The 25,535-nt window shown below is 42.4% G+C and overlaps 1 long non-coding RNA gene across 1 annotated transcript; it reads right to left on the bottom strand.

Annotated features, from left to right (window-relative positions):
* Positions 1-1,168: 1,168 nt before the first annotated feature.
* On the bottom strand, positions 1,169-20,117 carry LOC116984666. The gene is made up of 3 exons (XR_004415097.1): positions 20,064-20,117; positions 17,118-17,123; positions 1,169-1,179 (listed from the first exon to the last, which is right to left on the bottom strand). It is a non-coding gene; the product is annotated as an uncharacterized LOC116984666 (long non-coding RNA).
* Positions 20,118-25,535: the final 5,418 nt, after the last annotated feature.

The following is a 25,535-nucleotide window of genomic DNA, read 5'->3' as shown; positions in this document are numbered from 1 at the left end:
AAAGTACACTTCACATTTGTGTGCACAGATATCCATCTGCCATAATTCTGACCATGTTGCCATCCTGTCAATGTTATCTTTGTCAGGTTGTACCAAGATGGCAACTTTAAGACCATCTGAATTAATGTAGTGCAATCCCACAGCCTAGATAGAGTGGATGTGGAGAGGATGTTTCCACTTGTGGGAGAGTCTAGGACTAGAGATCATAGCCTCAGAATTAAAGGACGTTCTTTAAGGAAGGAGACGAGGAAGGATTTCTTTAGTCCGAGGGTGGTGAATCTTTTATTTGTTTATTTATTTATTTATTATAATTTTATTTATTAGAAGTACAGTACATTACAATAATACAAGCCAAATATAACTTATTACATTTATTGTACCACTTCATTTTTTAAGCTTTAAAAAGAGAAAAAAGTAAAGAAATTAAGAAAGAATCGTGATAGTGTGAAAAAGTGATCACAAAGAAAGACCCATTAAGCAAAGAGTTAGGGATAAAAGTTAAGAATTAGGCCGTAGAAAATAAAAAAGAGAAAAAGAAACAAAAGCTCTATCATAAAGACTGAGCAGAAAGGGATATACCAACTTTGTATTTTTCATCCCCCCCTTACCAGATCCTGAAACCATTTATTTTTAAAGTATTGTTGCACCTTATACTTGTAGTAAGTCGATAAATGCAGACCACGTCTTTTGAAAGTGGTCTGATTTGCCTGCAAGAAGGAGTCTCATATCTTCCCAGGTGCGAGGGTGGTGATTTGTGGAATTCTTTGCCACAGAGGCTGTGGAGGACAAGTCAGAGGATATATTTAAGGCAGAGATAGATATATTCTTGATTAGTACGGGTGTCAGAGGTTATGGGGAGAAGGCAGGAGAATGGGATTAGGAGGGAGAGATAGATCAACCATGATTGAATGATGGAGTAGTCTTGATGGGCCGAATGGCCTAATTCTGCTCCTGTCACTAGCTTATCATAAGATCTATATGCAAGGCAGGGTCATTAATAAAGATTGTTCAGAATAAGGAATATTGGGAGCTCCAGACACACCTGAACCTTTGGAATCAGTTGGAGCTGACGATAAAAATAGAAACTGAAAAGCCACAGCAGATTTATCAGTGACTAAGGCTGCAAATGAAGACCATTCATCATTACAAGAACTGTGTGTACTTGAAAAACATGGGGAGCTATAATTGAATCATGCTCCAAGAATTGGTATATTCATTTGTTTGATCTCTAAAAAAAACCTGCTAAAATGTACACTGTTTAAAAACCCCAAGACATAAGAAATATCTAACATACTGTGGCTGCATTGCTATATTTTTGTCAGACGCGTAGAAAAAAAATTATAATTGGCAATTTTAGTGCAAATTACTTGGTATACTTTTTATTGTTCTCTACCAAGTATCCTTGCAGAAATTAGATACCAAGTATCCTTGCAGCAATGGGAATTAGATGTTTAAAAAGTAATTCTGCATTATTCTTTAAAAAAAAGTGTCTGTTTCCATCTCTCTGGGCATGCAAATGTTGCAGTTACCATATGCACTGCTGCATTTGACAGGAGCTTTCAAATTAGTAACGTTGGTGCTGTCAGTGCATATTAATCTGTATCAAATAGGTCGAAGGGAAATGTTCCCAACATACATTTTCTCTATAATAAACAATATATGAAACTTTCAGTTTTGAGAGAAGCATATTTTTGAATATTTAGTTTCTGTTTTAGTTTTAGAGGGACAGCATGGTGCTTTGGCCCACCAAAACCATTGATCACCCATTCACACTAGTTCTATATTCTCTCACTTTCTCATCCACTCCCCACACACTAGGGGCAATTTACAGAGGCCAATTAATCTACAAGCACGCACGTCTTTGGGATGTGGGAGGAAACCAGATCACCCGGAGGAAACCCACGCAGTCAAGTTCAAGTTCAAGTTCAAGTGAGTTTATTGTCATGTGTCCCTGTATAGGACAATGAAATTCTTGCTTTGCTTAAGCACACAGAAAATAGTAGGCATTTACTACAAAACAGATAAATGTGTCCATATACCATGATATAAATATATACACACATGAATAAATAAACTGGTAGTGCAAATAGCAGAAAGTGGTTGCTAATAATCAGAGTTTTGTCCGAGCCAGGTTTAATAGCCTGATACTCACAGGGAAAAATAGCAAACTCCACAAATGTTGTATCCGCAGTCTACAATCTGGATCGGATCTGGATCTTTGATGCTGTAAGGTGGCAGCTATGCCACTGTGTCACTGTATTATTTTATTTTAAAGTTAATTTTTTTTGTTATGTATTGTTTCCACAGTTGCCTGCCAGCATAATCATGGAGTGGTTAAAAAAAAAATGCATTGGTGTGAACCTGGATAAAGGCATAAAAGAACAAATTAATTAGCTTTATAATTACTTATATCAATGCTAGATTTCTACATCCTGAGTGTTTTTGGACGTGAAATCATTCTTAACCAATTAACCTAACTTCCAGTGGACATAGGGAATGGCACGTGCTGGAATCATGAGCAAAAAACACAAAGTGCTGGAGTAACTCAACAGGTCCGACAGCATCTCCGATGAACATGGATAGGCGACATTGTGGGTCAGAGCCCTTCCTCAAACTGAAGTAAGGTTTCGACCTGAAACGTCACCTATCCATGTTCTCCAGAGATTCTCCAGAGATGCTCCAGCGATTACTCCAACTCTTTGCATTTTTTTATGCCTGACCTAACTCCTACATCACTGAATCCTTTGTAATTAGAGAACAGTGACTCCTTTTCAAATTTACAATACGTGTCTTATCACCTGGTACTTTACAATCTGGTAGGCTGTAGTAACTGGTAAATCTGAGGAATGCACTAGATGATGAATATACTGGAATATATTTGAGCAATAGAATCACAAGCAACTACAGATGCAGCAATCTTAAGCAATCTTTAAGCAGTGCTGGAGGACCCTTGCAATCTGAAACACCGTCTGTTCAATTGCCACTGACTGGCCTGTTAAGTATAGAAACATAGAAACATAGAAAATAGGTGCAGGAGTAGGCCATTCGGCCCTTCGAGTCTGCACCACCATTCAATATGATCATGGATGATCATCCAACTCAGTATCCTGTACCTGCCTTCTCTCCATACCCCCTGATCCCTTTAACCACAATGGCCACATTTAACTCCCTCTTAAATATAGCCAATGAACTGGCCTCAACTACTTTCTGACTCAGAGAATTCCAGAGATTCACCACTCTCTGCGTGAAAAATGTTTTTCTCATCTCGGTCCTAAAAGATTTCCCCCTTATCCTTAAACTGTGACCCCTTGTTCTGGACTTCCCCAACATTGGGAACAATCTTCCTGCATCTAGCCTGTCCAACCCCTTAAGAATTTTGTAAGTTTCTATAAGATCCCCCCTCAATCTTCTAAATTCTAGCGAGTACAAGCCGAGTCTATCCAGTCTTTCTTCATATGAAAGTCCTGACATCCCAGGAATCAGTCTAGTGAACCTTCTCTGTACTCCCTCTATGGCAAGAATGTCTTTCCTCAGATTAGGAGACCAAAACCGTACGCAATACTCCAAGTGTGGTCTCACCAAGACCCTGTACAACTGCAGTAGAACCTCCTGCTCCTATACTCAAATCCTTTTGCTATGAATGCTAACATACCATTCGCTTTCTTCACTGCCTGCTGCAGCTGCATGCATACTTTCAATGAATGGTGTACCATGACACCCAGGTCTCGTTGCATCTACCCTTTTCCTAATCGGCCACCATTCAGATAATAATCTGAATAATCTCCACAACTTTGTTTTTACCTGATTGGTTGATTAATAGGCACCAACCAAGCCCTACATTAACCCTATTATTTTTTTCTCTCCACATTCACATCAACTACCACCAGATACTACCACTAGTGGCAATTTACAGTGGCCAAGTAACTTCCCAATCTGCACCTCTTTTGGAAATTTGGAAGAAACCAGAGAACATGGAGGAGATTAAATTGTCACAGAGACTAGATACAAACTTCACACAGGATCCCGAGGGCAGGATTGAACCCAGGTCTCTGGTGCTGTTAGGCAATGGCTCTACTGGCTGCACCAATGTATCATGCTATCTCAAAGAAAAGAATGTCAAAGAATCTTGAATTCATCCTCACACTCAAAAAGGTGTTTGATTTGACAGCGTAAACACGTGGCCTAATTTATGTCATGTTGCATTCAAAATATTTCAGAATACCGCAACCCTGAATTTCCCCTGAATAAGGGGATTAATAAAGTTTAATCTAATCTAATTAGAAACAAGGAATTACAGATGCTGTTTTGCAAAGAATGACACAAAGTGCTGGTGGTAAATCTTCTTTATCTTTTCATCTTGGGCCTTTGACAAACCATCTGCCTACCAAAAAAATCATTCACCGTACCCACCTATTTCACGCCAGGATTTGTCCTCTCTCCAGCTCTCTTCCAGCTTCCCCCGCCCCTCTCACCACCACAATTTCTGAAAGAGGGTCTCGACCCGATATATCGCCTATCCATGTTCTCCTGAGATGCTGCACGACCCATTGAGTTACTCCTGCACATTTCCTTTTTTTTAGGGTTAACATTACTATCTTTTGATAGTCCAGGAGTACGTGGATGAAAATGTAAAAGTATAAAAGTGGAAAAGTGAGGCTGGGACTATCCCAACATTTAAGAAACAATTAGACAGGTACATGGATGGGACAGGTTTGGAGGGATATGGACCAAGCGCAGGCTGGTAGGACTAGTGTAACTGGGACAAGTTGGACCGAAGGGCCTGTTTCCACACTGTATCACTGTATGGCTCTATGCCTCTATCATTTAATTACCATGAATCTTGATTCTGCGATTTTATGAGAAAGAATTTGCCGGGTTGCTGGGATAGGGAACACCTGGGATCGTGGTACAAAATGATCTTTATGAACACAAGTCTGGACAACCTGAACTGAATGGGATGGATAGCTCGTGATCTTTGCGTTTGGCTGGAATCCTTCCTGAGCCCACACACAGCTGGTTCTTTAAAGAGAAAAGGAATGATGGCTCTGTAAAGCAGTGCACAGTTGCATTTTTAAGGAGAACACACTTACTAATGGAGGAAAATAAACACTTGAAGAAGTGAAAAAGTTGAAATAGAGTCATAGTGTGATACAGTGTGGAAACAGGCCCTTCGACCCAACTTGCCCACACCAGCCAACATGTCCCAGCTACACTAATCCCACCTGCCAGCGTTTGGTCCATAATCCCTGCAAACCCAGTCCTATCCATGTACCTATTTCTTAAATGTTGGGATAGTTCCTGCCTCAACTACCTCCTCTGGCAGCCAGTTCCATACATCCACCATCCTTTGTGTGAAAAGAGTCCTCCAAGAGATGGCAATTTTCAGGACACTTGAAATGACAAAAGTTGTGCTGAAAGCTGAGGATTGAAAGGCTCAAGAGGTTTTAGAGTTTACTGAAACATCAACACAGAAAACTATTGTTGCTTAGTGACAAACACATGATATAATAAATTGCAGGAAAAGGGCCTTTTAGGATCCATTAGACTGAAAAAAATATATCACAAACGGTGCATGGTTCTTTCAAAACGTATAATAAACTATTAATTTGTGGTTTACTGTGAACAGGATGGGATAATAGTAGTGATAAAAGCATTTCTGTGGTTTAACAGTTTAGTATATTGAAGTCATTGCCGCATGAGATGTTACAATTGTAAAGTGCTTCTATGTTTGTAGCCTTCACTTTAATACCTAGTCAAGTGTGTTGCAGGTGGGGGCTGAGGCAGACAGCAAACTCGTGGGGTTGGTCTTACCTGAACTCCAGGGGAAGAGGTGGGTGGCTGGCAGCTGAGAGCAGGAGCCTGAGCGTTGTTGCTAGGGACCCAAAGGAACATTCGTCAGCCTCCCACTGAGAATTTGGCAGGAATGGATCGGTGAATGCTGTGGTCAGGGAGAGTGATAGAGGCCCAGGGCAGGAGAGGGTCAAGGCTTTTTTTATGGAGCTGGAAGAGAGTAATCCATTTGGATTCATTGTGGCCAAAAACAAAATGACAGTGCCAGCCGTTCATCGGTCCCACTCATGCCCATTTATTTTTTCCTGGCATTTGAACCCGGGGTTGCAGTAAGTTGGTATTACAAATACACCATGCTTCCATTGAGTAGTTGGGGCTTTGATTTGATTTGATTCATTATTGTCATATTGCCGAGATACTATGAAAATCTCTTGTCTGTATGCTATCTAATTTAATTCAGATAATACTATACATGAATAGGTTTAGGTTTAAGTTTAGTTTATTATTGTGAACCAAGGTACAATGACAAGCTTTGTTGTGCATGCTATCCAATCAAATTTAATATTATACATAAATATAATCCAGTCAAACTCAAATACAATAGCAACAGTAAAGGATAATGTACTGAGCACAGAATATACAGGTAATTGTCAGCATTATATTGCCATAGTTCCAGAAACAAAGTCCAATGTCTGCAATGAGGCATAGAGACATTGGACTGCACCCTGGTTTGTGGAAAGCCCATCAGAAGCCTGATAACAGAGGGAAAGAAGCTGTTCCACACTGTGGTGGTGTGCTCTTTCAAGCCTCTATATCCTCTTCCCGATGGGAGCGGAGAGAAGAAGAAATTAAAGGAGTCGGAAATGTCTTTGATTTTGTTGCCTGCTTTCCCGAGGCTGCGTGAAGTATAGATTGAGTCAATGGCGGGGTGTCTGGTCTGTGTGATGGGCTGGGATATATCCACACCTCACTGCAATATATTGTGATCTTGTCCAGAGCTGTTGACCTACCAACCTGACAGTGTAGAATCAAGTCATATACTGTGCTGTACTGTACTGTACTGTACGCAATGAAATGCTGTACTTGTTTTATCATACTGTGGTTGCAAGTGCCATTTTCTACGCTGTGGTCTGCTGGGGTAACAACACCACTGCTAAAAACAGCAAGAAGTTGGACAAGCTGGTAAAACGAGCTAGCTCAGTGCTGGGGGGGAGAGTGGACTCTGTGGTGGATGTCCTTGAGAGACTTATGAGGAGCAAGGTGCTTTGTGTTTTGAATTGAATTCTGTCTTTAATTTGTCTTTAATTTGTGTACTAGTCATGTCTCTACTATTTATTTCATTCCGCTTACATGTTTTTCCTCTACTTGCTAAATTTTTGTAAGGTGTCCTTGAGACTCTTGAAAGGCGCCCATAAATAAAATTTATTATTATTATTATTAAGGTGCTGGTCATCCTCGACAACTCCGGGCACCCCCTCCACGTATTCTCGAGGAGCACACGGAACAACAACCAGCTCCTCTCCCTGCGCTGTAGAACGGAGCGGTTCAGGAGATCCTTCACCCCTGCAGCCATTAAATTTTATAATACTGACCGCTAGGCTGTATGGGGATGCTTTGCATTTTTAATAGTTAATTATTGGGTCTTTTTAAGTATTTATTGCTTTCATGTATTGTCCATATTGTATTTTATGTATTTTTTGTCTGCTTTCATTCTGAATGTGTGGGTTTGTTGGTTGTTGGCTTCTGGACATCTGAATTTCCCTGAGGGGATCAATAAAGGATTTATTATTATTATTATTATTATTATTACTATTATTATTATTATTATTATTATTATTATTATTATTATTATTATTATTATTATTATTATTATTATTATTATTATTACACAAGTACAATGCGTAGACCAAAAATAAAAATATCAGATGCAGGATATAGTTTTCAATTTTGTAGTTCTGAGGGAAAATCCAACATCCACAATGAGGTAGCATGGAAGATTGATACAGCTTCTGTGAATAGGTTGCATCAGCAATGCACCTCTTCAATTAATGGCATCGGTGAGAATGCTGATATTTATTGCTAAATGAAATTATTCAACACTGCTATTGGATATGAAATTCCTAGATTTGAGGGGATTTTGGTAAGATACTTTTAAAACAGGATGGATGTAACTCGAAGGGTAAAATAAAGACGTGTTTTCATGTTCTTGCTGCCCTTGAACTTCTAGATCCAAGATTCAAGATTCAAGAGAGTTTATTGTCATGTGTCCCTGATAGGACAATGAAATTCTTGCTTTGCTTCAGCACAACAGAACATAGTAGGCATGACTACAGAACAGATCAGTGTGCCCATATACCATTATATAAATATATACACACATGAATAAATAAAGTGCAAATAACAGATAATGGGCTATTAATGTTCAGAGTTTTGTCCGAGCCAAGTTTAATAACCTGATGGCTGTGGGGAAGTAGCTATTCCTGAACCTGGTCGTTGCAGTCTTCAGGCTCCTGTACCTTCTACCTGAAAGTAGCGGGGAGATGAGTGTGTGGCCAGGATGATGTGGGCCTTTGATGATGCTGCCAGCCTTTTTGAGGCAGCGACTGTGATAGATCCCCCCCCCCCGATGGAAGGGAGGTCAGAGCCGATGATGGACTGGGCAGTGTTTACTACTTTTTGTAGTCTTTTCCTCTCCAGGGCGCTCAAGTTGCCGAACCAAGCAACGATGCAACCGGTCAGCATGCTCTCTACTGTGCACCTGTAGAAGTTAGAGAGAGTCCTCCTTGACAAACTTACTCCGTAATCTTCTCAGGAAGTAGAGGCGCTGATGAGCTTTCTTAATAATTGCATCAGTGTTCTCGGACCAGGAAAGATCTTCAGAGATGTGCACGCCCAGGAATTTGAAGCTCTCGAACCTTTCAACCATTGACCCGTTGATAAAAACGGGACTGTGGGTCCCCATCCTACTCCTTCCAAAGTCCACAATTCAGTTTCTTGGTTTTGCTGGTGTTGAGGGCCAGGTTATTGTGCTGGCACCATATGGATAATCGCTCAATCTCTCTTCTATACGCTGACTCATCCCCATCAGTGATACGTCCCACAACAGTGGTGTTGTCAGCGAACTTGATGATTGAGTTCGCACTATGACCGGCTACGCAGTCATGAGTATAGAGTGAGTACAGCAGGGGGCTGAGCACGCAGCCTTGACGTGCTCCCGTGCTGATTGTTATTGAGGCTGACGCATTTCCACCAATATGAACAGACTGTGGTCTGTAAATGCGGAAGTTGAGGATCCAGTTGCAGAGGGATGTGCAGAGACCCAGTTCTGCGAGTTTGGTAACCAGCTTGGAGGGGATGATTGTGTTAAATGCCGAGCTGTAATCAATGAATAACAGCCTGACATATGAGTTTTTGTTGTCCAAGTGGTCCAGTGCGGAGTGGAGGGTCAGCGAGATCGCATCCACCGTTGGTCTGTTGTGGCGGTAAGCGTTCTGCAGTGGGTCCAGGTTTTTGTCGAGGTAGGAGTTGATTTGCTCCATGATCAACCTCTCAAAGCACTTCATCACCACCAGCGTTAGTGCCACTGGTCGATATTCATTGAGGCACGTCACCTTGCTCTTCTTGGGCACTGGTATAATTGATGCCCTTTTAATGCAGGTGGGCACCTCAGACCTCAGCAGTGAGAGGTTGAAAATGTCCGTTAAAAACTCCAGCCAGTTGGTCCGCACAGGTTTTTAGAACATGACCGGGTATACCATCAGGTCCAGGCGCTTTTCGAGGGTTCTCCCCTCTGAAGGATTTCCTGACGTCGGCCTCTGTGACTGAGACTGAAATGCCATCACAGCGAATGGGGACAGTGGATAACTGGTTTGGGACGCGATGGAAAGTAGCTAAAGTGTATGGGTTGTTCAGGAGCAAATGGAAAGGCCATGCAAAGTTGGTATTCACAGTAACAGGCGATTTATTAAAACTGGTGCACACCAGGAGACCAGTCAAAGCTGATCTCCAGAGTATGACTTTGGTACAGCTTTTACATTCTCAGGTGACAAAATTACACAAAAACCTGATTAACAGTAAAACTAGGTCTGGGTTACAGAATGGAGGTTACAGAAATACTTAATTGGGTAACAAACTAGGTCTTGATTACAAAATAGAAGATATAGAAATACTTAATTAAGTAATGAACTAGGCTTTGATTACAGAATAAATTGATTATGAATGAATGAATGAATGAATGAATGAATGAATGAATGAATGAATGAATGAATGAATGAATGATGAATGAATAGGTTTATTGGCCAAGTATTCACATACAAGGAATTTGCCTTGGTGCTCCGCCCGCAAGTGACAACATGACATACAGTGACAGTTAGGAATGATACATAAAACATTAAACATTAAACATAATTATCACAAATCTAACATAGTTCACAGTAGATCCAATTTCCTGTTACAACGATGGGTGCATGCTATAACATAATAAATTAAGTTCATGAAACTGTCATCAATACTGCATTCTATGTGTTCAAGAAGGAACTGCAGATGCTGGAAGATCGAAGGTACACAAAAATGCTGGAGAAATTCAGCGGGTGCAGCAGCATCTATGGAGCGAAGGAAATAGGCGACGTTTCGGGCCGCTGAGTTTCTCCAGCATTTTTGTGTACCTGCATTCTATGTCTCTACTTGTAGGCGTTGTCTGCGGTTCCCTGTTGCCACATTAGCACACTCCACATCCCTGTTTACTAGTTATTAGGCCTCACTATTATTTCCCCTTCAACAGTTGTAAATAGTACACACTGCAACCATATGCAGAGCGGTGGAAGGAATGAATGTTTAAGGTGGTGGATGGACTGTAAAACAAGTGGATGATGTTGAGCTTCTTTAGTCCTGTTGGAATAGCACACGTCCAAATTCCTGTCCTGGGAGTCATGGATCAAATGGCTCTGAGGAGTCGGGGATGAGTCGCTCCCTGTAGGATACCCAGCCTCTGATCTGTTCTTCGAGCCGAGCGGATACTCAGACTAAGATAGAGAAGCTTTTTTGTGTAATAGACTCCATCACTGCTGAATGATTTGAATGGCAATCCTAATTAAGAAAAGCAGAAGAGGTATAAAAACATTCTAGTTATTTATTTAATGTTTTGGGAATTGTGGATAGCTGGTCAGCATTATCAGCTATTATTGCCTTCTCTAATTCCCCTTGAGATGATGGTGAAAAGCGCTACTTTGAACTGCTGCAGTCTTACAATTACTCCTCCAGTACTGATCTAGGTTTAGGTTTAGGTTTATTATTTGCACGTGTACCGAGATACAGTGAAGAATTTTGTTGTGCCTGCTATCCAAACAAATCAGATAATACTATTCATAAATACAATCAAATCAAACTCAAGTACAATAGGCAGAGCAAAGGGGAAGATAGATTATGCTGAATATAGTTCTCATCATTGTCGCACATCAGTTCCATAGACTAAATCCAATGTCCACAATAGGGTAGAGGTGAATTGGACAGTACCCTAGTTTATGAAAGGACTGATAACCGAGGGGCAAAAGCTCTTCCTGAGTCTGGTGGTACACTCGTTCAGGCTTCTGTACTTTCTGCCAGACAGGAGCAGGGAGAAGAAGGAATGGCCAGGGTGGGACAAGTCTTTAATTATGTTGGCTGCTTTTCCGTGGCGGTATGTGTAGATGGAGTCAATGGTGGGAAGTCTGATCTGTGTCATCTGAAAGGGTGTTCCCAGTTTTAGCACAATTGACGACAAACAAACAGCATTATGTTTTAAAGGCCGTGTGCTACTTGGAGAGGTGCATGCAGATCCCACTAGGGGCGCCGCATTGAAGGCAGACTGCCTACAGTGTTCGTTTTTTTCTATCTTTTTTAAAATTTTAGTTTGTCTTATAAGTTTGTGTTTGGAGTTTCTTTACTTTTTTTATGTGGTGGAGGGTAAGGGGGAAACCGCTTCTCAGTCGCTTCCTGGCGAGGACGTGACTATTCTCCGAGTCGCGTCCTCTCCCCCCTCTTTGCGGCCTGCCACTGGATCGGAGTGGCCTTTCCTGCCAGGGACCCGGACCAGAGCTTCAGCAGAGGAGTCGCAGCGCTGGATTCTACTTGGATCGCCGTTTGAAGCTCCGGAGTGCCGTCCCAACATCGTGGAGCTGAGATTTGAAGAGCTCCCAACGCGGGCGGCGCTGACCTCAACATCACGGAGTCCCTGGGACCCTTTGCCGAGGGCCGCCAGCTTGAATCTCCGCCCAGCGCGGCCTGTGGACTCTGAGAGCCGCGGACTCTGGTAGGAAGCGGCCGATTCGGAGGTCCAAGCCGCGGAGGTTGTTCTCCTGGTCCGACGTCGGAGTTCCATCCCGGCTAGCGAGCCTGAATATCGGGTATCCCGTAGCGGCGACTGCGGAGGGCTCGGGAGGCCCCGACCATGGGTGAACATTAAGAACAACAGAGGAAGAAGACTGACTTTGGTGCCTTCCCTCACAGCGGGAAACTTTGATTCTGCTGTGTGGGGAAGTTTTATGTTGGACTCTATCGTGTGTTGTGTACTTTATTTTTAATTGTATGGCTGTATGGTAAACGCTCATTTCACCGTGCCAAGCGGCACATGTGACAAATAAATGTATCTTGTATCTCGTATGTGCTTGAAACTGCTATCCGCTTTGATGGTGGAGTTTGGAGGTTTGGGATACCTGTGAGGAGAGCCTACGAGCGCAAATAAAGTGACTTTTGTGGGTGGTATGAACTATAGCCACAGGGGACTACGTATTGGAGGGTATAAATATTTAGAATAGCAAGCACTTTGCTTTCCCCTGGATTGTGCCAAGCTTCATAAGTGTTCCTGAAACTACAAATGTCCAGGCAAGTGAAGATTATTGCATTATGCTACTTGTAGATGTTGGAAATATTTTGAGGTGAAAGAAGGTGAATCATTCATGACAGCATCTGAGCTGCTTCTGTTATCATGATATTTATATGGCTGGTCCAATGAAGTTTATGACCAATAAAGGGAGCCAGGATAATGATGGTGGGACTCAACATCAGAACAATGTGATTTGGAGGGGAGCCTAGAACTTGGTGTTCCTCTGCATCTGCTACTCTTGTCCTTTTTATTATGGTCGATATTTGAGAAGTGAAATCAACATAACCTGGACATTAGAAGCAGTGCATTTTGTAGATGGTGCATCTCGTGAAGAAGTCACATCAGCGGCTGTATTTCCTGAGGTCTCTGCGGAGAGCAAACGTCTCACAGCCGCTGCTGTTGTCCTTCTACCGATGCGCCGTGGAGAGTATCCTCTCCTATGGAATCCTGGTGTGGTTTGCCAGCTGTACTGTGGCTGAGAGGAGGGTGTTGCAGGGAATTATAAAAACTGCGCAGAACATTACAAACGCCCAACTGCCCTCCTTGGATGACATATATAGGGCCCGATGCTTGCGCCGGGCCACAAATATCAAGCAGGACACATCCCACCCTGCCAACCACCTTTTTACTCTGCTACCCTCTGGGAGGCGATTCAGGACTCTGAAGGCTCGCACCGGTAGACTAAAAAATAGCTTCTACCCATGTGCGATAAAAGAGCTAAATTCCAACAGAGAACGCTGGGGAAGCAAAATGTAATTCCAAGAAATGCCGCCAAATTCTTTTAAATTCTTTTAAATTCTTTTAAAATACCTATTTATTTTTTACTAATAAGTGTACATATGTGTTAATGGTTGTCGTGTTTGTATTTTTTTAACCGGAGGAGATGTAATGGAATTTCGTTGCACAGTATTGTGCAATGACAATAAACGTATTCATTCATTCATTCATTCATTCATACAACAGCCATTCTGATGCAGGGAATGAATGTGTTGGATGATGGATCAGGTACCAGTCAAGTCAGATGTCTTGTCCTGGGTAGTGTTCAGGACTGATTGTTTTTATCTGCATAATGCTTCCGATAAATATATCGCTCCTCTAAATGCACAAATTGCGTAACTGTTAGCTGGTGTTCCTCAGGAGTGCAGGAATGCTATGCGGTGTGCAGTAGCTCGGCAACATTGGAAATAGTGAGATTTGGCAGAGGCATCAGTTAAATGGGAAAAAAAACTCTGAACCAGATTTTACTGATGTTGGACAAGAGAAAAGCTAATTGCTCCCAGGAGAAGAGTAGGCATTGAAAAAATATCAATGAAGCTGGCAGCGTCTGAATTAAGCTGTTGCTTTTGGCAAAGTTTTCTAAACCGCTAAGAACACAGTTATTGGTAACAGGAGAGGACAATTTTGGGGAAAATAAGGCTTCCAGCAACAGCAGTACTCCCACTTGGCTTTCAGCTCTTTAACAATGAACCCTCCCACACACCCATACATAAGCCCCATGCTCAGGGTTCACACAATCCTACCCAAATCTCCCCAGATACCCACTGTCTGAGTTCCAGCTTCTCAGTAGCGTCGGGTATTGGAATACAGTGAAGATCAGACCCTGCACCAGATGCACACGAATTTCCCCTGGAACTCTGAATGGAACCTGCATGGTCCAGTGGCCTCTTCAGGAGCACTCAGGAGCACTGAGTTGTCACATAGGCAGGCATCTCAGTGGTTCAATTCAAAAGGTTATTTATTGGTCACATACACCATTGGTGTAGTGAAATGCTTCTTCCCAATGCAGCACATAAAAAAGGTATACAGACATAACAATAATAAAGATATTTAAACATTAAAAAATCATCCCCCCACAATGGTTCCCATTATGGGCACACTGTCCAGTCCCCATCCCATGTCCACACATAGCAATTGGCATCTCAACAGGTTCAATTGAAGTACGCTACTAAATATCCATAGCACATTCTGTTTCTCTGTTTCATTTTTAGATTCAGTTTAGTTTATTATTATATACACCAGGGTCAATGACATTCCTTGTTTGTGCAAAGCTTATAGAATCAATGCTATGTTCCGTTTTGGTCTCTCTAACTAGGGAAGAATGGAGGGAAGGCAACAAATGTTCACCAGATTGATTCCAGGGACCACAAAATTGTACAGGCGGATAGATGGGGCCAATGAGGTCTGTATTCACAAATGTTCAGAAAAAAATGGCAGGAGATCTCATTGGAAAATACAGATGTCTGACACGCTCGATAGTTGCTATGCGGAGAACATGTTTCATTGGTTGGAATGGGGATATAGAAAGGGGCACAATATCAAAGTAAGCTATTTTAGACTGAGATGAGATGAAATTACTTCACTCAGAAGTTGAAATAACTTGTGAAATTTTCTACCAGTGAAAGCTTTGGAAATCAAGATACTAAATATATTAAGAACAAGTATGGTTTTGTACGTGGAAGATCCTATTTCACAAATTTGATTGTTTTTTGAAGAAATAACCAAAAACATTGACGAGGCCAGAGCCGTAGATGTTGTCTATATGGATTTCAGCAAGGCATTTGATAATGTTTTGTATAGTAGGCTGCTCTGGAAGGTTAGATTGTAATGGATTCAGGGGGAGCCAGCTAACTGGATAGAAAATTGGCTCTATGGAAGGAAGCAGTGGGTGATGATGGACGGTTGTTTCTCGGAGTGGAGGACTGTGACTAGTGGTGTGCCTCAGGGATCGGTGTTGGGCCCATTGCTGTTTGCAGTTTATATTTGTAGAGAATATACAAGGTATGATTAGTAAACTTGCAGATTATACTAAAATGGGTGATACTGTAGATAATGAAGATGGTCATCACAAATTACAGCAGGGTCTTTATCAGTTGGGCAAGTGGGCTGATGGATGGTCAATAGTGTTTACTGTAGATTAATACAAGGTGTTGCATTTTGTGAGGTCAAACCAGGGCAGGACCTTCACAGTGAATGGGGAGTGTTGTGGAGCAGAGGGATCTAGAAGTGTAGGTACATTGTTCCTTGAAAGTGGTGTCATGGGTAGATATGGTGGTAAAGAAGGCTTTTATATACATTGGCTTTTATCAGTCAGGGTAGTGATCATAGAAGTTAGGACGTTTAAGAAGGAACTGCAGATGCTGGAAAATCGAAGGTAGACAAAAATGCTGGAGAAACTCAGCGGGTGAGGCAACATCTATGGAGCGAAGGAAATAGGTGACATTTCGGGTCGAGACCCTTCTTCAGACTTAGGATGTTAATTTACAGTTGTACAAGATATTGGTGGGGCCACATTTGCAACAATGGAGTAGGAAAGGTGTTGTGAAGCTAGAAAGAGTGCAGAGCAGATTTATGTTGACAAGGCTTGCTGGTCTGAGCTATAGGGGGAAATGGGCAGGCTAAGACTCTATGCCTCTATGACCCCAAGGAGATTATTAAGAGTTCTGCACACTAAAGAGACCAACAGCTTATGGAGAAACAAAAAAATTATGCATTGAGATAGAGGATCAACCACGTTTGTTTTGAAGGCACAAGAGACTGCTGATGTTGGAATTTTTAGCAAAACGCAATGTGATGGAGGAACCTTAAGAGCAGGCAGCATCTGAGAGGAACTAAACTGGCGATATTTTGGGTTAGGACCCTTCTTCAGACTGATTGCTTTCATTGTTTTGAATGTGGGATGGCTTACCATTTATATTATTTATGTTTCTATATTTCCTTCTCTGTTTATGGAACCTATGATGAATGTTCCTTAATCCACAGAGACCATCTACAAGATGGAACTGGCAGCAAAGCAAGATATGGGGGCAGTGTAACTTTTTAATGGTACAAAGTCAAGCTTCCCCAGATAAAATGGGTTAAATTACCTCAAAATATTGCTATGATTCTGTTATTGACTGAACATTGAGGTCACTTTCACTGTACATGCTTTATCAATTTTCATTTCTACTATCCACATCGGTGAATTATGGACAAAATTCAGATGAATGATCTGGTAATAGATCCCTGTGTTTTCTGCTTGACTTTTTACTTCAGATTCCCAGCATTTACAGTGTTTCGTTTTTGGATTCACCATTGTGCTTGGTTGCAATCATGTTTAACAAGCGCACCAAATAGCCAGCAGCAACTCCCCCAATGTCTCACAAAGGAAGACACAAAGTACTGGAGCAACTCAGCAGGTCAGGAGAACATGGATGGGTGATGCTTTGTGTAAAGGAGTGGAGTCTGACACACTGTAACCTTTACTGAGTCTTTAATCAAGGCACATGTTACACACATCCCAGTACTGACTGCATCTAGTCTTCAGGCGTACTGGAACCAAAGGGAGGAACAAGAGGAGGATATCACAGTTATACTGATATGGCTGGGCGTGGTTAGTGGTTATTGAGGTAGCTACGTTATAGGTTGCATGCATAAACCATCTACACTTTGGGTCAGGATTCATCTTCAAAACTTTCAGTCTTTAGTAAACCAGCACCTGCACTTCCTTGTTTCCCCAAACATGTGACATTCATTTGTAGGTTTTCCCATACACAACAATTGAAAAACATAAGATAATTTCTGAAGCTGTCAATTTAGCTTAGTTTAGAGATATAGCATGGAAACAGCCCCTTTGGCCCACCATGTCCACACCAACCAGCAATCCCCAGACATTGACCTATCCTACACACACTAGGGATAATTTACATTCATGCCAAGCCAATTAACCTACAAACCTGTACGTCTTTGGAGTGTGGGAGGAGAGCGAAGATCTTGGAGAAAACCCACGCGGTCACGGGGAGAACATACAAGCACTGTGCAGACAGCACCCGTAGTCGGGATCGAACCTGCGTCTCTGGCGCTGAAAGCACTGTAAGGCAGCAACTCTAATGCTGCGCCACCGTGCAGTATTTATGAATACTTGGCCTGACTCCCCTATATGGAACAGGCTGGACCAGTTGGATTTCTGGAGGAACATGACCCTTCCCTGAGAGTAGGTATTCATAAAAGCAACGGAATATTGAAGCATATTGGAAACGGCTATGTCTCTTTAAAATTCATAATATTTTTGTTTACTTAAAGTGTGATAAGAAAACATATTGCACATTTTTTATGTATCAGCATATGATCTGTACCACTTTATTTTAACCTGATGAATTTTAATATAATGTATGAGCATTCAGTGTATTCCTCCACTTCAACAAATGTCGATATTATATTTCACAGAACATGCAGAACACAAAACAGCACAGGAATAGGCCCTTCGTCCTACAATGTTTGTGCCAAACATCATGCTGAGTTAAAATAATCTTCTCTGCCTGCACGTGATACATAGAACATAGAGCATTGAACAGTACAGCATAGGAACAGGCACTCTGGCCACAATGTATGTGCCGAACATAAGACCTAAAGAAACTAACTTTATCTGCCTGCACAAGGCCGATATACCTCAGCATATCCATGTGCCTATCTTAAAGGCCTGTCCCACGAGCATGCGACTGCATGTGGCAAGCGCGACCAAACCGGAAGCGGGGGCCGCGCGGAGGTCGAGTGATCCCATACGAGTTGACGTGAAGTTCGAGCAAAGTCCGCGGGAAGTTCGCGCTAGGCGTACGCCGTCAAGACGCTGCGTACGGCGTCGAGAAGATGCGCACGCCCGTCGAGGCGGTGCATATGGCCTTAATTCGGCTGCAGGCTGGCAGGCCGTTGCTGCGCGGAATTTTTGGACAGTGTCAGTATTGCAGAGCCCCGCGCGATGTCGAGACCAGCTCCGCACAACTCCATACGTCGCCGGTGATCGAAGTGGGACCGGCCCCGCGAGGCTGTACGGCTCAAGCGACCATGTTAGGTCGTGCTTGCTGCATGCAGTCGCATGCTCGTGGGACAGGCCCTTAATAGCCTCTTAAATGCCACCAGCGTACCTACCTCCATCACCAGTATGTTCCAGACATCCACTACCCTCGATGTAAACTTGATCCGCTTATCACCTTTAAACTTTGCCCTCTCACCTTCAAGCTTTGCCCTCTACTGAGTACAAGGATTTTAGCAAATCACATATTTAGGAACTGTCTATGTATCGATTAGGACTACAGCAGGCTGTGATAGGCAGTCTAAGACTGATGTAACTAGTGCTCCTGATTGTGATGATATGTAACATTCTATGCCATTAAAAAGATAATCAATAAACTCAATTTGATTAGTGTGTGTCCGTAAGCAAAATGTAACAAAAAACAGTCTTTTGTTTCATTTACCAAATCTATTTATTGAAGCTTGACTTTGTATAAAGTATTACGTAATTGTAATTAAAACACTGAAGAGAACATTTGAAACAGTTGGCCTCATTGCATATGCAAAAGCATATGCTACGATGCTGTGCACAACTACAGGTATAAGTGCCAATTTTAATCATCTCAAGAAGTAGGACAACTATTGAGGTCACCCCTCCTATTTGTAATAAGAAGGAGAAAAACAACTGTGTTTAGAGTGCTACTTACCATAAAAAGTCTACTGTTGGGTTGTTTCACAGCTTGGTTTGGGAACAGCTCTGACAAAAGATTGCAAAAAATTGCAGAGAGTACTTGATGTAGCCCAGTCCATCACACAGACCAGACTTCTCACCATTGACTCCACCTACACTTTACGCTGCCTCGGAAAAGCAGCCAAATAATCGAAGATTTGTCCCACCCTGGCCATTCCTGCCTCTCCCTGCTTTCGTCCGGCAGAAGGTGCAGAAGCTTGAATGTGTACACCACCAGACTCAGGAACAGTTTCTTCCCCTCTGTTATCAGTATTATGAACGGTCCTTCCATTAGCTGGGATACGGTCTGAATCATCTCTACCCCGTTGCCAATATTGGACTTTCTTTATGAAACCGATGCTGAGAACTATTATCGGCACTCTGCATCTTCCCCTTTGTTCTGTCTGTTGTACAGGTACTTGAGTTTGACAATTATATTTATTTAAAGTACTATCTCATCTAATTGGATAGCATGCATGACAAAGCTAATCAATGGTACATGTAACAATAATATACCTAAACCGAAACCTAGACAAATGTAGTTGGAAAAGACAGTAAATAAAGCATGAAAGTGCCGGGATCATTTAACAGATCAGACAGCTTCTGTAGAAAAAGTTGTCATGTTGGGTTGGATTGTCAGTCCCCGTACTGCTGTCTTGTGAAGTATTTTCCAGTTAGAAGCTTATTGATGGCTAAGCCAGCCACCTTATGAATGGGTGCTCACTGACAAAAGCTGTTCTTCTCTGGGTTGCTGGAGGTGGATATCCCCAGGCTTTCCATGCACATTGCTGGAGGAACTCAGCAGTTTGGCCAGCATCTGTTGGGGGGAAAAAATTGTCCATGTTTTGGGATGAGATCCTGTATCAGGACTCTTTCCCCTTTCTTTTCCCTCTCGACATTCCTGAATCCCCCACCCTTCACAGTGGCACATCGGTAGATTGCTGCCTTACAGCGCCAGAGACCCTGGTTCGATCCTGGCTACAGTGCTTGTCTGTACGGAGTTTGTACGTTTTCCCCGTGAGCTGCCTGGTGCGTTCTCCAAGAACTTTGGCTTCCTCCCACACTCCAAAGGCGTACAGGTTTGTAGGTTAATTGGCTTGGTTTAAATGTAAAAATTGTCCCTTGGATTAACATTGATAGTGTTAAGGTGCGGGGTTCACTGGTCGGTGCGGGTTGGTATCTCTCCAGTGTGGCACGAAGAGCCTGTTTCTGATTTGTATCTCTAAACTAAACTAAACTAAGATTCTCCAACAGTTTGCTTTCCTCTGCAGGTTCCAGCATCGGCAGTCTCTTGTTTCTCTCCATTAGCAGCATGCCTCGCCTTTCAGTTATCCAGCTCTGCGGAGCTTTTCCAGGGGAAGTGTTAAGTTATCTCTGGCGCAGGCTTCTACCTGCATTCCGAAGATCATTGACTCCGTCTTGTACTCTGGGCATTGTTGGGGAGGATGCAATGGAAGTTTATTTGCATAAAAGCCCTCATCAGTTTAGAAATCCAAATTAAAAGCTAACAAGCCTGTTTTAAGTAAACAATTAAATGAAGACAGAAGCTGGCCCAGTAAACCTTTTTTTCTGTGGTATCTTTAGAAAACCTTTGCACAATCAAACCATATACAACAATTATGGCGGATGTGCAGGAGTGGGGCCCTATTTGTGTATCATTTTTATTTTATATGGATGTATGGAAATTTCTTCTCTGTAAAGCACTTTGGCTTCAACGTAATTTGATTTAAAAGTGCTATATAAATAAAAATTACTTACTTACTTACTTACTTACTAATTAATGCTAAGGGAAAGGAGAAAAAAAACAGGAAAAGTCAGGTATAATTACACTGTTTAAAATACAGATACATGAATAAAAGTTCAGAGAAACATGAGACAAACACAGGCAGATGAGACTAGTTCAGATAGACATCATGGTCAGCATGGGTGATTTGGGCTGAAGTGCTTGTTTCCTTGCTGTGTAACTCCATGACTCTATGACATACCATCCAATCTTCCTCTGATTTCCTCCACAGGCATTCTCTTTTTGTGGCTAAGTGGCATTCAGAACAGTGACAGTGAGAATGTAATTATTACCCACAGTTGACACTAATTGTTTAACATTTGGAAGTAAATTACAGCTGGTCAACCATAATTATTGAGCGGATGGAGAGTTAGAATTGGTACCAGACAGAGGGCACCAAATGAGCGGTGAAAGTCAAAGGTTGTGGAGAAAGAGAAAGAGGACACGGTAAATGTGAAAGGGAATTAATACGTAGGTTGAACTCTGGTGATGTCAACAAGGCTTGGCTACAATCTTAACCTCAGCTTGGTAATTGTTTGTCAGAAGGTTTCCTTGCCAAGCTATGTGTCAGGTGGTCCATCTATGGTTTTAGGAGGGACGACAAGGTTAGTTTAGTTTAGAGATATACAGCATGGAAACAGGCTCTTTGGCCTGTTGAGTCAATACTAACCATCTATCACCAGTTCAAACTTGTTCTATGTTATCCCACTTTCTCATCCACTACTTACATACTAGGGGCAATTTACAGAGGCTAATTAACCTGCATGTCTTTGGGATGTGGGAGGAAACCAGAGCACCCAAGAGAAACCTACAGAGTCACAGGGAGAACGTGCCAACTCCACACAGTCAGTACATAAGGTCAGGATCGAACTTGGGTCTCTGGCACTGTGAGACAGCAGCTCTAGCAGCTGCTCCACTGTGTCACCTTTAAGAATGTTTTTTTGTATTTCAATTATGGTCCAAGTGTAATACAAGCTCAGTTACTCTGAGGTAAATGATTAGCCTTTTCATGGCAGAGGAAGCACAATGAGCTAAATGGCCTGGTCTTTCCTCTCTTTCTCCTGTTCTCATACTACACAGAGAATGATCTGGCCTTCCCTGTATTAAAGCCCCTCTACTGTCCATTCCCGTGACCATTCCCAAATCCATTCCTGGACACTTACCCTCAATATAAGATTTATTCCATTGGATCCCATTGCAGTGAAGATCAAAAGATAGAAACAAAAAGCTGGACTAACTCAGCGAATCAGGCAACCTCTCTGGAGAAAAGGAATAGGTAACGTTTTGGGTCAATACCCTTCTTTAAACTGAGCAGTGATCATCCAATTGCTTTTATTAGTTCAATGGATGCATCTCACCAACTTCATAGCCATTTTGATCAATAAGATGGGTACCAGGACTTTACTGTGGCAAGTTGGATAACATTTTAAAAATTCACCTTACTGCATTTTATGACAGTTTGAAGTTTATAAAATAATGAGGGACATGGATAGAGTGAATAACCACTGCCTATTCCCCATGGGAGGAAAGTCTATAACTAGACGACATTGGTTTAAGGTGAGAGCGAAAAGATTTCAAAGGGAACTGAGGGGCAACCTTTTGCACCCAGAGGGTGAGACATACATGGAACAAGCTGCCAGAGGTAGTGGCTGAGGTGGGTATCAATATGACATTTAAAAGACACTTGGGCAGGAACATGGATAGGAGAGGACAGACACAAAATGCTGGAGTAACTCACCGGGACAGGCAGTATGTCATGGATAGCAGGTTGGCCGGATGGCAGAAGGCAAAGGGTGGCAATAGAGGGGGCGTTTTCTGGTTGGCTGCCAGTGACTAGCGGAGTTGCGCAGGGCTCGGTGCTGGGGCCGCTACTCTTCCTGTTGTATATTAATGATTTGGATGAGAAGACTAAAGGCTTTGTGGCCACGTTTGCAGATGATACAAAGATATGTGGAGGGGCAGGGGAGGGATAGGTGGAGAAAGCAGGGACTCTGCAGAAGGGATTGGGCAGGTTGGGAGTTTGGGCAGAGAAGTGGCAGATGGAATACAGCGTGACGAAAGTGTGGAGTCATGCATTTTGGTAATAGGAATAAAGGCATAGACTATTTTCTAAATGGGGAGAAAATCTGTAAATTGGAGATGCCATGGAGACTTGGGAGTGCCTGTACATGATTCCCAAAAGGTTAATTTACAAGTTGAATCAGTAGTAAGGAAGGCAAACGCAATTCAAGCATTTATTTCAAGAGGACTAGAATACAAATACAAAGAGACTCTAGAGGTACTGGCAGGCCACATTTGGAGTATTGTGAGCAATTTTGGGCCCCTTATCCGAGGAAGGACATGCTGGCTCTGGAGGGGTCCAGAGAAGGTTTATGAGGATGATCCCAGTAATTAGTGGGTTAACATATGATGAGCGTTTGCGGGCACTGGACCTCTGCTCGCTGGAGTTTGAGGGGAGCCCTCATTGAAGCATACAGAATAGTAAAGGGCCTGGATAGGGTGACGTGGAGAGGATCCTTTCTCTGTGGAAGAGTCTTGGAACGGAGGTCATGGCCTCATAGTTGAGGGATGTTCCTGTGCAGAAGAGATGGGGAGGAATTTTTTTGGTCGGAGGGTGGTGGGTCTCATAAGGTCATAAGGTCATAAGGAATAGGAGTAGAATTAGACCATTCGGCCCATCAAGTCTACTCCGCCATTCAATGATGGGCGATCTATCTCACCCTCCTAACCCCATTAGTGTTGAGGTCCCGACCACGGGGGAAAATGGAGGAGGACTGGCCAATTTTTGTGCCTACCACCACAGTGATGAATGCTGTGGTGGATGTTTGTGTTAAATTTTTATTGTGTTTTTGTGTGTTCTTTTTCATTGTACCGCTGCTGGCAAATTCATTTCACTTGCAATTTATGTACTAATCAAGAATCTATCTGTCTCTCCCTTAAAAATATCCATTGACTTGGTCACAGCTTTCTGTGACAAAAAATTCCACAGATTCACCACCCTCTGACTAAATACATTTCTCCACGCCTCCTTTCTAAAAGAAAGTCCTTTAATTCTGAAAGAAAGTTCTTTAATTCTGATGGGTCTGTGGAGTTTGCTGACGTGGAGGCCATCAATGGATATTTTTAAGGCAGAGATACTGTAGATAGATTCTTGATTAGTATGGGTATCAGGGGTTATGGGGAGATATATCAGCCATGATTAAATGGCGTAGTAGACTTGATGGATCAAATGGCCTAATTCTGCTCCTATCAATTACAAACTTACGACATATGTAAAGAGGATGCCACTGGATCAGTATTGCTTCCGCATTACCTGAATGATGACCATTCAGAAAAGATTTGATCATTCTGCTATTTCAATTTAAGTAGCTCCCTGATAGATTTCAGCTTGCTTGAAAATGAAATAAAGAAACGCCTAGAGTGGATGTGGAGAGAATGTTTCCAGTAGTGTGAGAGCCTAGGACCAGAGGGAACAGTCTCAAAATAAAAGGACGTATCTTTAGAATGGAAATGAGGTGGAATTTCTTTAGCCAGGGGGTGGTGAATCTGTGGAATTTATTGCCACAGACGGCGGTGGAGGCCAAGTCATTGTGTATTTTTACACTTGAGATTGGTAGGCTTGTGATTAATAAGGGTGTCTAAGATCACGGGGAGAAGAAAGGAGAATGGGGTTGAGAGGGAAAGATAGATCAGCCATAATCAATACCATACGATACGATACGATACAATGGAACGTTATTTATCCCAGGAGGGAGATTGGCAACAGTCATAAAAACACAAAATACATGAAACATGAAATTAAACTGACGAGAGGAAAGGATTGGGGGATGTGCAAAGATTGGGGAGGTGGGTGGGGAGTCACTCAGTCTTCCCCACGACAGAAGGGAGAGAGGTCGTACATCTTGATGATCACAGGGAAGAACGATCTGCTGTGGCATTCTGTCCTGCATCTTGGTAGAAACAGTCTTTTGTCGAAGGTACTACTCAGGTTGACCAGTGTGTGATGGAGGGGGTGAGCCGTATTGTCCAGAATGTTCCCAGTTTGAGGAGCATCCTCCTCTCCAAGACCACCTCCCATTAATCCAACTCCGCCCCCAGGATGGAGCCAGCCTTCCTGATGAGTTTGTTGATCCTATTGGCAATCCTGTTGATCGAATGGCGGACAGACCCGATGGGCCTAATGGCTTAATTCTTCAACTATGACTTATGGTCTTTTGGTCTAAAACTCCTCCCAATTTACTAATGGAGAATGCACCAGTAAAGTTACAGCAGATTTCTCTGATCTTTGCCTTGGCCTAGGCACAAAATGTGGAGTAACTCAGTGGGCCAGGCAGCATCTCTGGAGAGAAGGGATGGGAGACGTTTCGGGTCGAGACCCTTCTGCAGTTCTTTCCTACACAAGGAATACAGCCTTCCAGGAACAGCAGACAGATACACTGTTGAGACCTCTCTAATGCACATATGAGATTCTCCACTGCCAACAGATATTTGGAAAAAATTATCAGGAGCCTCTTGAAGTAAGTGCATTTATTTAATTCCAGAAAATTAAAAAGCTCATCTTAGATAAATATATTTTATTATGTTCCTCACCAAAAGAATTATGTTTTAAA

This window comes from Amblyraja radiata, chromosome 2, assembly GCF_010909765.2.
Source record: "Amblyraja radiata isolate CabotCenter1 chromosome 2, sAmbRad1.1.pri, whole genome shotgun sequence".
Taxonomy (NCBI): Eukaryota; Metazoa; Chordata; class Chondrichthyes; order Rajiformes; family Rajidae; genus Amblyraja; species Amblyraja radiata.
The sequence above is the reverse complement of the archived record's forward strand: the minus strand, read 5'-3'. Positions and strand labels throughout refer to the sequence as shown.